We start from the raw sequence: 13,573 nt of genomic DNA, 5'->3' as shown, positions 1-13,573 counted from the left end.
AGGTGGACATGAATTTGGGGTGGCACTATTCAACACAGTACTCTACCATAGACTCTTCACCGTGCTCTAGAAATCAATCACTGTCATTCTTGCTTCAAGTGCTTACAGTGTAGGGTATGTACCTCCTGTGTAGCTCTTTCATAATGCTAACCACAGATGTTTGCATTCATCTATCTGTTAATTTGTCCCCAACATGGGCAGGGACCATGTCATCTTTCTTTTTGTTTTTCCAGTTCCTTGTGCAGGGCCTGCCACTCAACTGACTTCCTAAGTAAATTGCCAACTGAAAATGCAGGAGAGCTATTTACAAGGTCTGGGGCCATAAGGACCAGTTCTCACAGAATCCCTGCCTGTGGACAGTCAGTTTTGCTCACCAGGAAAGCCTTGCAGCCCAGGGTGTCTCTGTGCAAGTATCAGTTCTGCATCCGAAATTGAGGGTTGCTTGGTGCCAGGCAGACTCATTTTGAGATCTGAGATTCGAGGCCCCATGCCAGATGTGAAAACAACACCACAAAATCACATCTCTGGCCACTGCCCACTTCTAAAGCTTAGGGTAGCAGGGAACATCAGGTACTACCAGGATATCACATTCTCTCCATTTGGGTGACATATTTCTGGAAATCCCGAAAGCAAACCAGCCCTAACTCAATAAGGGTAGTCACAATGCCAGACTCACAACGAATTTGCAGGATATTTTAAAACATGTAATTATGGGTTATTGATAAGGAGGTGCCAAGAAGAAGGTAAGACCATAGTTTTACCCAAACCAGGAACCAGTCTCTGTGCTGTATACCCACTGCAGGCTGATATATGTGGCCTTCCAGGCATCTTCTTTGGAGGGAATGCATGTCTTTTTTTCAGCATAAGGATTTGGACTCCTTTTTAAACAGGAATGTGTTGTTCTTCAAACAAAAATTACACAACTCAAAGAATATGTGTGGCTTTTAGGGAGCGGCAACAGCTGAGAAACCTACACTGGTTCTGGAGGAAATTCAATACGGGCCAACCTAATCGCCATGACGGAGAATTTGGAATGAGTCTGAAATGCCTTCGCATTATTGGACAAACAGCTCTCCCTCCTTCCTAAGCAGGCTGGGGCGTTCCTGGTGAAAGCCCTTTGATAAGAAGAAGCAGCTCCTGGGAGGCGAGCCACCCACCACTTTCTTAGGCACTATTGTCCTGAGCTGGGGGATTGTGACGTGGGCTCCCAGTCCACACAATGCCGCACCTCCTGCAATGGGCCATTCATCGGCCCCAAGGTTCCCTGATGGGAGGGAGCCCATTGACCCCGGGATAATAGATGAAAGTGTTTTCTCACTTGCCTTCCCCTCCTGACCCCTTGCCACCATTTTTCATGCACTGTCTCCTCTTCAGCCAGACGGAGGAATTCTTCCTCTGATGATGAAGGCTCAATGACCCTCTCCTGCATCCCGTAAGCTGGCTGCTTGTGGAGGATTGCCTAAAGGGATCCCTGCATAATGCAACTAAACCAAGCAAGGGTCACTTCCTTTCCACCCCCGCTCTTGCGTGTGCACACATCAACACACCTCCCAAAGCACAGGAGCAGTGCTTGTAAAAAATTCAAATTAGTGCATTTATTCATTTGCTTGTTTGCTTGCTTGCTTGTTGTCTAGTGTGTTTGACTTCTTGGTGAATCTACCCAACACAAAATGAGTTCCCAGTTCAATGCCCAAAGTCTTCCCCATCCCCATTGTCTTCTCAAAAGGACCAGGTCACCAAGCACATGGGGGCAGCAGAGCAAGCTGCGAAGTCTATCCAGTGGACGGCACAACTGCAAGGACCGTGGATCATCCAGCAAAGCCCAGGTACTCAATGGAGGCCCACCTGGGAAATGGGACTGACCAATGCCACTGGCCAGTTAGCAGCTCCCCTGCAACCAGCACCCAGCTCCCCAGCTCCACGCCAGGGCTCTGACCCCTTCAGAAGGCCTCCAGAGAAGGTACGTTTACATTAGCAGTGACAGGCAGACAAAAATCCAGCCTTGACAAGGGTGTTTTATAACGTCTGAAAATATATGATCCCCCATATATTTCTTTTTGCAACCCGTAAGTGGCAAGCAATGGTACCTGGAAAGGTGCAAGTTGAGCAGAACTCAGCTGAGGAAAGGGGAAAGATGGCCAGGCCTGGGGTCTGGGGTGACCTTGGGTTCTTCAGTCGCTGAAGGCTCCGGGTATGAGAAGGTGGCCCTCTGTGTGCCTCTTGCTGCTTCCTCACCTCGTGTGCATGGGCTGCAGGTGAGGGGATGGCCAGAGGCAGGGCTGGAGACCCTGATGCTTGACTGTCTGGGACGTGCTCAGACACCTACAGTCTGTGTATAGGGCCTCAGCACCAAGGCGAAGCTCAGGGGCAACCCCTCACCATCTTACAGAGGGACTGTGGAGGACCAGCATGGGGAGGGCGGTCCGGCTCCCAGGGATGAGTCCACAGGGAAGCTAATGGGCCTCAGGCATTGGGCCCCTGATCGTGTCGGGTCTTTCCAAGGCCCTGTGTCAGGCAGCATTCTCCTGAGGAGCACAAGATGAGAAGTCACAAGATGCATGTGTGTGCAGAGAGAAAGAGAGAAAAAGAGAGGAAAATGATCAGACAGAGAGAGAGGGAGAAAAAGAGAGATGGGGAGAGAGGCAGAGAAATAGAGAGAGGGCCACACACACAGAGAGATGACCAGACAGACAGAGATGGAGAGAGGGAGAAAGATAAAGATGGAGAGAGATAAAGAGAGACAGAGACACAGAGAGAAAGAGAAGGAGGCAAAGGGACAGAGAAAAAGAGAGAGATAAGGAGAAGAGAGACAGAGATAGATGGAGAGAGAAAGAGAGAGACAGAGAGAAAGACAGAGACAGAGATTTTTAGGAACTGGCCCATATGGCTGTGGAGGCTTGGGAGTACGAACTCTGCAGGGTGTAGCAGCAGCCCGGAGACCCACAGAAGAGCTGCAGTTCAAGTCTGAAGGCGGCCTGCTGGCAGAGCTTCTTTCTCCCTGGGAGTGGCCAGGCCTTCAACTGATTGAGTGAGGTCCACCCACATTATGGAGGGCAATCTGCATGACTCAGAGTTCACCAATTTAAGTGTTAATCTCATCCACAAAACACCTTCACAGGAAAAGCCAGAACAATGGTTGACCAAATATCTGGGCACTGTGGCCCAGCCAAGTTGACACATGCAATCAACCATCACAGCTGTTACCTAGTTGGACATTTACAAATTATGTTCTATCTTTTTTTCCCTTTTTAAGAAAAAACTCCTCAAATGCAAAACTTCAGGCCCTACAAAGCCTCTTCACACAGCAATGTCAAGGTCTTGCTAGGGTTAGAGTCCAAGGCCCCTGCCTGCCTTGGGTGCTCTGCCCAGGCCTTCACAGGAGGATCCCAGAGTGTCAGGGACCAGATATGGAGAGGGATGCCCAGAAACAGCCTGGCTGCCAGGGAGGAGCTGAATGCTTACGCCACCCCCCCCCCCACACCCCGAGATAGCCATTGCCATCAGAAAATTCACTTTCCAGCATGGGAAATTGTGTGAGAATCCTATCATCCCCTAGAATATTTCTAATGAACAATCTGAAGCCCAGAGAGGCAGGCTGAGGGTAGAATAATCCAAGGCTGTTTGGCTGTCCGGTTTCTTACCAACTTAGAGATGCTATCAGACCTCATTGTTAGAAGGGAAGTCCCTGGGCAAGCAGGGGCAAGTGCAGCAGGCCTGATGTGACACCCGTGCCATGGGAGCTGCCAGCCAGTGCCTGGCGAGGGCAGCCTTTGCTCCAGGGATCCTGTAAGGACAGACACACCCACAGAAGGAGCTGCCTGGTGACCCAGTGTCTGAGGCAGGAGTGCACTGGCTGGTCTGCCTGGTGGGGACAGAGCAGGTGAAGGGATTTCAGCGAGTGGCACCTGGAAAAACTTGTGTGGACACACTTCCAACACCCTGCAAGGCCCACGGAGACTTTTCTGTGCTACTCTGGGCCCAAAGAGGGAAAGTGACCTCACCCTGATCAGAGCTGGTGGCTGGGGCAGACATTGGTTGCCTACTTGATAGTCATCACCTGCCAATGCCTTGCTGACAGGAGCCCAAATCCATTCAGTGTTCACGGGAAGAGGGTCCTGGCCCAGGGCCAAATGACAATTGGTCTAATCCCTCATAGCGAGCCAGTTCTTCTTTGCCAGTGATTGGTTTGGGGCTGGCCACGACACTCGGTTCTAGTCAGTGTGACATAAGATTCCCTGGGGAACTCTGGCGGAGGGTTTCAGGAAGACATCCTACCCCTGTGATAGATGAGATGATTGTTCAGAGAGTATTGATGCTCCTATTCCCCTCCCCTCCCCTCAGGGCAGGATGCATATGCCAGCCCATCATGTGAGCAGACATGAAACAGAGACTTTCAATGTTCTCACAGGCTTGGCCTTACCATTAGATCCCTGAATCTGTCATGCGATCAACATGCCACGTTGCTGGTAAGTACAAGAAAATTAGGATGACTGCGGAACAGACCTGAACCTGACCTGAAGCCTCAGAGACCAGCTGAAGCAGAAGAGTCCTGGCTGACCCGTAGGTAGACTGCAGAGAGAGAAAAAAACATGGTCTGTTGCATTAGTTGTAGGTCACTGAGTTTGGAGGGGTTTGTTACACAGTGCTGTCGTGACAGCAGCTCACCGATACACTCCCTCCTGCTGTTCAGTGAAGCTGTGTGGGTGTGGGGGCTTGAAGTTACGCAGCCATCTCCCAACCACACTGGAAAGCCAGCAGAATCACAGAGGAGTAACCACGGAGATGCTAACTGACATCCCTAGATGTCAGGTTCCATCTCTACAGAGTGACATCTCAAATTTGCCAACACAGAGACGGCCTCTTTGCCTCCTCGAGGAAACGTTTTCACCTATTTCTGTCCATGGATGCCACTGCCTTCCTATCACCAACCTCCTCAACCTGTGGCTTCTCATGAATTCTAAAAGCCTCTTTAAAGTGTGCATTCATTTTTCTGTCATTTTATTCACTGGGTCTTTGCTGAACTGGGCTTTTAGAGCAATTAAGCACAGCCTCTTCCCTCTAGGGCTGTTCATTTGGGGAACAATGGTGGGTTTGCTGTGGCTGAAGCAAGTCTCTGGCACAGCCTGAGGGAAGGAGGCATCAGATGAAGCGGAGCTGTCCCTGGAGTTAGGCTGTGAAGGGCCAGGAAAGTCAGACTCAGGGGATGACGCCATAGCCAATAGGCAGTGAGAGGTTGTCAGAGGCTGAGTCAAGGGAAAGGGTCTCTCCAGCCATGAAAGTGGCTTCTGTGTGTGACCAGGACTGAGTGACAGTGTGAAGAAAATGTGGCTGGGTGGGGTGAGAGTGGGAGATCCTAATATTGCATAATACTGCATATTTTTTCCCTGGGTCACATAGTTATCCAGCAATATAAATAATCCACTATTCCCAACAAACAACAAAACACCTCATCCAACATGCTTTGTAAAGCTGCCTCTAGAAACTCTATAAATACATGAGCCAGAAATCTGCAGATGGATGAAAACCATGCCCTGCCAGAAGATGAGTGAGCTGAACATTCGTTGAACAACCCTCTCATGATGTCCTAGAGAGGTGAGACAAGTGTAAAAGAACATCCAGCATCACAGACTCATGACCAGATAGAGGAAATCAAGATGCTCCATCTGCTATCACAGAATCACAGAATGTTGTAGACTAGAGGGCAGAAACCACAGACATTTAGCCCCCATGGTTCTGAAGGCTGCGGGGATGGTGGCGGTGGCAGGGAGGAAGGGGGGAGGGAGGGAGATATATTGCACCTGTTTCTCTTTTTATAAGGCCATTAGTCCCATCACGACCTAATCTAACCCTAATGTCTTCCAAAGGCCCCACCTCCACATACCATTACACAGAGGTTTAGGGCTTTAACATGAATTCTGAGGGGATACGTTCAGTCCACAGCATGAGGCCCACCAGAAACAGCTGGGACCTGCCCAAAGCCACAGGAAGCTGTTGGCTACCTGACCATCTCCCAATTCCCAACATGGTTGAGGTTGACATGTTCTTCATCCCAGGGTTTCTCAATCTCAGCGCGATTGACTTTTGGGCCAGATCCGTCTTTACTGTGGAGGTTGCCCTGTGCATTTTAGGATGTACAGCAGCATCCCTGACCTCTACCCATGAGATACTAGTAGCACCCCCCTCACCACCAAGTCATGACAACCAAAAATGTCCCCTGACATTGATGAATGTTTCCAGGGAGCAAAATTACCCTAAGTTGAGAACTACTGGACTAACTTCTGGATTAAATTCAAGGAAAGCTCAATTGAACTGCTTGATAGCAGTTCAAGACTCAAGCCAAAGGTGGCCTCTTTTTCTGTACAGCTTCCTCCAACTCTCTTTCCCGGGTCAGAGTAGCTGACCTTATATCTTATGACCTCCTCTGACCTTATGTCTATCATAGATAGGATCGATCCTGTCACATCCTTACAATTCCTTAGTGGTTTTTGTGCCACAATAAACTGTAGGCTCTTTGGGGACAGGCTTGTGAAGTTTTTTTTTTTTTTTTTTTTTTAGATGGAGTCTGGCTCTGTTGCCCAGGCTGGTGTACAATGGTATGATCTCTGCTCACTGCAACCTCCGCCTCCCAGGTTCAAGCGATTCTCCTGCCTCAGCCTCCCAAGTAGCTGGGATTACAGGTGTGTGCCACCACGCCTGGCTAGTTTTTGTAATTTTAGTAGAGATGGGGTTTCACCATGTTGGCCAGGCTGGTCTTGAACTCCTGACCTCAAGTGAGCTGCCTGCCTCAGTTTCCCAAAGTGCTGGGATTACAGGCATGAGTTACCATGCCCGGCTGTGAATTCTTTCTTTCTTTCTTTATTTTTTGGAGGGGATCATAATATTTCTTCTTATATGTATGGAAACTCATACTGAACAATGAGCTCTTGGTTGCAAAAGAGAATTTATTTCTTGAACCTATCTGTAAGTCTGGTTGTGGATTATTTCTCCTTAGAATCCTCAGCGCATGGAAAAGGACCTGGAACACGAGGAAGGTGTAAGTGGATGGATTAATTCCATGCCCACAAGACCCTCCTAGCCTGGACACAGTGCATGTTTCATTTCATGCCCCCTGACCTCATAGTTTCCCAAAGGCCCAACCCACCAGACATCCCTGAAGGCCTACCATTCACCAAATATGCCTTGGCCTTGCCCAGTCTACATCTTGCTAGTACCTTCCTTTTCTTGAAATTTCCATCATACTCACCTCACCCTGTCCACTTCCTAAAATCCTCACATTCTCCAAGGCCTATCTCCAGTGCCTCTTCTCCAAGGAAGAATTTTCCAAACCCTCTAATTAAAAATAATCAACCATCCATGCCTCCCCCATTACCCCAGCCCCTGCTCCCAAAGTGCTTTTTAATTCTGTTATAACCATTTCCGGATACATTCTGTGTCCCTTACTAGACAGCGAACTCCCCAAAGGCAGGAACTGTCATGATCTATTTCCATATCTTCCACGGAGCCTAGCAGAGGCCTGGCACACAGCAAACATCACTCAAATCTAATTCAGGTCTCCGAGAGAGGCCAGGCCAGCGGGCGATGGTAAACGTGTGCCTGACTGATTCCTCCTTCAGTGCCTTCAAGAGAAAGATAGTCATTATTGGAAAACATGCTTCATAATACTGTTTACAAAAGGAAACTGCCCTACAAAGTCATTATTCTTGATGAAAAAAAAGGGTCTGTTTTTTTAAATTGAGAATTGATATCAATCCTAAATGAAGGATTTAGCCAGAAAGGTGAGACGGAGTCCTCTGAGGCCCAGGTTAGTCCCTGGGGCCACACAAGACTACATATGTCCAAGGAGACACAATCTTCAGTTCTTAAGAACTTAAAGTCGAGTGTTGCAGTCTCCTCTGACAGCAAGCTCATTCCAACCTTTTGGAAAACAAATGCCGGCAATCACATCCATCGTTAATAATTCCTAATTAGAAATATTATTAATAATTGGAGCTGTTATTTCAGTAGCTCTTCTAAAGGAGAAATGCCTAAGTGTCTGGATTTTGTAGCAAATAATGGTACTGACTTTTACACTGGGCTTTAGAAATGATAAAGCATTCGTCACCTAGCAACTTCCCTGACTCCCCCTTATGGCCATAGGAGACAGGCAGACAGAATGGAGAGGCCCTCAACAAGTGCCCAGTGTCACTCAATGGCTGGATGAGACTCTGCCACCACCCCTGTGTGTGCGAGCTGCTCCCAGCCCTCCCTACGAGGGAGGGGGAATGAGGAGGCCTGTTCACGCCACAGCCTTGATGGCAGCTGCTGGAAAGGTGGGCTCAGTACTCGGTGAGAATAAGCCCAGGGAGGGAAACAGGCTGCCCTTCTTTCTTTAGACAAATGAGCTCCAGAAAGTCCTGAGGCTACAGGAGAAAAGTCACTGGAACCAATAGATCAGCAGCAAGTTTTATGAGGCTTGGAAGCCACTCATCTCCAGCAGGGTGACTGGGCCCGGAGAGAAGCAGCTGTTCCAATAGCAGCCGTGGCCAGTCTATAGGGCCTCAGGAATCTACTGCTGGAGAGTGGGGAAGTGGTGGGGGCAACAGGGAGACAAGGGGGACCCCAGAGCCAGTTGTGGCCTGGATACAACTACAGGTCGGCCTTGGACAGCTGAGCAGGTTGTGTGCTGAACAAGGGGCCCTGGCAGCATGGGAAGGGGTAATCCGAGCCTTGGTTTCTCATTGGCAAAAAAATGTGTAATGTGAACCAGCAGAGGCCCTGGCATGGGTGGGGTAGCTGATGCACCCACACAGTGAGGTGTCCCGGGTTCCTGCCCTCCGCTACGCACGAACAAACCTCTCCCTTAGTGACTCAGGTGCCATAAATGATAATTTAGCCTCTTTTAGGAGTAAGACATGAAGCCCTTGATTAAAATGCAAAAGCCATTGTCAGTCATTACCACCTTATGGATTAGCCAGCAAGAAACAGAATGGTGGCTGGGCACCGACAGGGCTGAGAGGAGAAAGGAGTAGTGGGGAAGCCAGTTCGAGAGAGAGGATAGAGGTGAACGGGCATCACTCATTTGTGCCACTCCTACAACCCAGAAGGCACATAACATATATCCGCTCTTCATTCTCACAGCAACCCTCAGGGAAGACTCTGTTACACTGTTTCATGGAAATTCAGAAAGACCAAGGTCACCCAGCGAATACAGGGCAGAATCCGCTTCCTACTCAGATGGTTCAGATCCAAGCTCCATGACCTCTGCACTATGCTGCTTCCCGGCAGGGCTTCTGCATCGGAGGCGATGGGGTTGAAAGGCACAGGGCTGACAGCCATGTTTATTAGGGTATTCCTGGGGCAGCCCATAGATGACAAGGACTCTGCTGGGGATAGCCTGATGCCATAGACACCAATCAGATCCCTGTTTCCCCAGGTAAGAAAACAGAATTTAAGCCACACAATTTAAGCAACACACCTAAGATCTCCCCAGCATGCAGTCTGTGGAATGGGGATTTGAACCCATGGTGTGAATCAACAATTACCTCAACATCGAAAAGTTTAATTAAAAAATAAACAAAGGCCAGGTGCGGTGGCTCACACCTGTAATCCCAGCACTTTGGGAAGCTGAGGCGGGCAGATCGCGAGGTCAGGAGATTGAGACCATCCTGGCTAACACGTTGAAATCCCGTTTCTACTAAAAATACAAAAAATTACCCACCTGTAGTCCCAGTTACTTGGGAGGCTGAGGCAGGAGAATCATTTGAATCTGAGCTTGCAGTGAGCAAAGATCACGCCACTGTACTCCAGCCTGGATGACAGAGCGAGACTCCATCTGAAAAAAAATAAAATAAAATAAACAAAGTACAACTGCGAAATCAAGGCCTCACTCTGAACAGCCCCCTGGAATGACAGAAGGGGCCCAATGCGCAGTAATCTGTGCAGCTCAGATTCCATCCTTCCTTCACTCCACAAATGCCTTTTGAGCATTTCCTGTATGCCAAATTCTTTTCTAGTGAAACAAAATCCTACAAATGGCACATCAGAAGGCTGGGTGGAGGGACCGTTTATTAATTAAGGACAATCAACCCTGGGTGTAACTGGCAGTCTGCACAACCTACCAGGGAAAGGGCAGAGGATAGGCTGGGAGGAAGAAGGGCTACGCAGTCAAGCAGGGGAACATGTCAGTGTGGTTTCTTACTTCCTGTATGTTTCCTTGGGCATGTTCCTTCATTCCTTCCAGTCTCAGTTCCCTTATCTGCAAAACATAGACCATAATTCTTGCATACAAGGTGTTTTGGGGATCCCATCAGATGCCCACGTGTGTGTACATGCGACAGTGGGAAGGGGCACAAATGTAAGATGTCATTACTGTTAGGATCCCACAGGAGAACTCTAACTGGGGCCCAGGGCAGTCTCCAGCACCCCCCAACACACACCCCCCAACACATCCTCTCCAGAAGGATGCCACAACGATGCTTCTGAAAGAAACAGCTGACCCCTCAGTGGCTCCCCTTCCAGACTCTTGCACAATGCCTAAGGCCCTTGAACTGCTCACTATTCCCAGATGCACCATACTTTCTTTGCACATCTCAGCCTTTGCTGTTTCTCCAACAGTCTCTTCTTCAGAAAGCCTTTTCTCATCCTGAGTCTTGGTTGGGGCCACCCCATTCTGTGCCTCCAGACTTCCTGAGTGTATCACGTTATGCTGTCATTGTAGGTTTCATCTCTTGTCCCCTGGACTCTATGTGGGCTCCTTGAAGCAAGCAGCCATGTGCTGTCCATTATTTGAACCCTCGGGGCCAAAGGAGAAAGTTGTGCTAGGCAGTGGGGGATGCAGGTAACTCCAGTGAAGAGGGCGCTTTCATTCTCTGTTCTGTACAACTTATAAAGCAACACTGACTTCGGCAGTTGCTTTACTTTTTTTTTTTAGGGTTGGGATCTTGCTCTGTCACCCAGACTGGAGTGCAGTGGCATAATCATGGCTCCCTGAAGCCTCTAACTCCGGGGCTCAAGTGATTCTTTTGCCTCAGCCTCCAGAGTAGCTGGGATTCCAGGCCCCCATTCCCATGGCTAGTCTGTAGTTCTTACGTAAACGTCATAAAATTGGGGGAACATTTTTAATGTTGTAATAGCATCTGTAAAATCCATGATGAGGCCCTTTCTATGTCATGTATTTCAGTTTCCTGATTTGTAATCATGGTAGCTTCAGCTCAAAGCCTCCTCTAGCCAGACATTCTGGGATTCTGGGATCTGAAGAGAGGCCAAAACTTTGACCTTCAAACAAGTCAAAGTGCTTTGAAGGTCAGGGTAGTTGATTGCACTCTCCCTGCCTACAGGAGAACTGAGCACCCCCATCCCCTGGCACATGTCTTGCAGAGCTCCTTCGTGAGTAATACCCACCCCACCCACACCCACACCGGGCTTGCTCACATGACCTGCTTTGCCAGTGGAACATGAGCAGAAATGATGTTATCACATCTAACAGAGGCTGCGAGATTCACTGCCTGGTTTGGCCGTTTCTGTTTTCCCCTCTGCCAAAAAATAAAGATCAGGGGCTATACTTTCAGCCTTAGAATGAGAAAGTACTGGATCCGAGCCTCAGCTGACTTGATGACCAAAAAAAAAAAATTATATTTATTTATTTATTTATTTATTTATTTATTTATTTATTTTACAGACAGGGTCTCACACCGTTACCCAGTTACCCAGGTTAGATTGCAGTGGCAAGATCAGAGCTCACTGCAACCTCAAACTCCTGGCCTTAAGTGATCTTCTTGCCTCAACCTCCCAAAGAATAGCTGGGACTCAGGCATGTACCATCATGCCCAGCTAGTGTTTTCTCTTATTGTTGGTAGAGGCAGGGGTCTCATTATGTTCCCTAGGCTTGTCTTGAACTCCTGGCTTCAAGAGATCTCCCTCCTCAGCCTCTCAAAGCTCTGAGATTTCAGGCATGAGCCCCTGCACCCTGTGTATTTGTTTTTATAATCCACTGACATTTTGATGGTATTTGTTACTAACCATAGTCTAACAAAAGCTGACCGATGCAGGTTTAATTTGCATTACTTAAAGAAAATACCATTGGTACTAAAATAAAATGTAATCGTAGTTTGAATCTTTAGGTTCACATCAAGTTTAGGATATAATAATGACTAAGCAAATCCTCCAGTCATTCCAAGGCTTTGTGTCATGCGATGCTCAGCACTGTGGACACAGATATGAAAAGTCTCCCTGCCCTTTGTCATTTGTCTCTCAGTGTGAGTTATGGCTAATCATTTGATCAATTTATTCCATAATTTTTTTTGAGATGGAGTTTCACTCTTGTTGCCCAGGCTGAAGTGCAGTGGCATAATCTCAGCTCACTGCAACCTCCATCTCCTGGGTTCAACCAATTCTTCTGCATCAGCCTACCAAGTAGCTGGGATTACAGGCACCCGCCACTGGCCACTGCAACCAGCTAATTTTTGCATTTTTAGTAGAGATGGGGTTTCACTATATTGGTCAGGCTGATCTCAAACTCCTGACCTCAGGTGATACCCCTGCCTCAGCCTCCCAAAGTGCTGGGTTTACAGGCATGAGCCACCGTGAGTGGCTTGTTCCACAAATATTTATTGAGCATATACTATAGGCTTAACAATGTTTTCAGTGCTAGAGCTGCAGCAGTGAACAAAGCAAAGTGTCTGCCCCATTGGAGCTTATGAACTGGGGGAGCTTACACTCAAAGAGGTACATTTAGGAGGTCATGATCACTAAGTACTGTGTGAGGTCTAAGTCAAAAATTATATTCCCCCCACTTCCGTGAAGGAAATAAGGAGACATCTCAAAAGTTGATGACATTGTTCCAGATTAAGATTGCAGCTGCATACCTGCTAGAGGGAGATTCTCTGCTTCCCTTCGCAATCCAGGAGGTCTATTAACAATCCCTCCCTTACGCACTGCATTTCAGAGTTTACTAATTGCTTTTGCCTTCATCACCTGTTCTGATTCCTTCAACATTCTCTGCAGGTAGACAAGTTAGGATTTGTCATCCCCATTCTACAGAATAGGAAACTGAGGCTGAGGGAGGGAAAGGAATAGATTCAAGTTCAAACAGCCAATTAGAGAGCTGGTGCCCTAATTTTCAGCACAATATCCTTTTGCACTATCTTCCTGACTGCTCAAATGTTTTCATGAGAATGTGCTATGTGTTTATGAGCAATTTTCATTGACATACAAAGGATTTTAGAGGAATTTCTGGAGTAACTTTTTCTTTCATTTTTCTGATCCATGTATAATAAGTCTCTCTAGCTACAGTGTAATAATCAACATAAGACTGAGGAAGAAACCTCCAGTCAAGCCAAAGTGAGTTTAGGTCCATTTCCCCTGCATAGAAACGGAATCCCAAGCTCAAGGTGAGAGAGCTCATAGCTACTCAGAGGCAGTAGAATGAACACAGGCTTTTGCCAGGCACGGTGGCTCATGCCTGTAATCCCAGCACTTTGGGAGGCCAAGGCAGATGGATTACTTGAGGTCAGGAGTTCGAGACCAACCTAGCCAACATGGTGAAACCCCATCTCTACAAAAAAATACAAAAATTAGCCAGGCGTGGTGTCATGTA

General features: G+C 48.0%; 1 pseudogene; it reads right to left on the bottom strand.

The window, feature by feature from the left end:
* Positions 1-6,876: 6,876 nt before the first annotated feature.
* On the bottom strand, positions 6,877-7,016 carry LOC119627437 (small nucleolar RNA SNORA40; annotated as a pseudogene).
* Between the last annotated feature and the right edge of the window lie 6,557 nt (positions 7,017-13,573).

Source organism: Chlorocebus sabaeus, chromosome 14 (genome assembly GCF_047675955.1).
Source record: "Chlorocebus sabaeus isolate Y175 chromosome 14, mChlSab1.0.hap1, whole genome shotgun sequence".
NCBI classification, from domain to species: Eukaryota; Metazoa; Chordata; class Mammalia; order Primates; family Cercopithecidae; genus Chlorocebus; species Chlorocebus sabaeus.
This window is presented reverse-complemented; position numbering and strand designations above follow the sequence as displayed.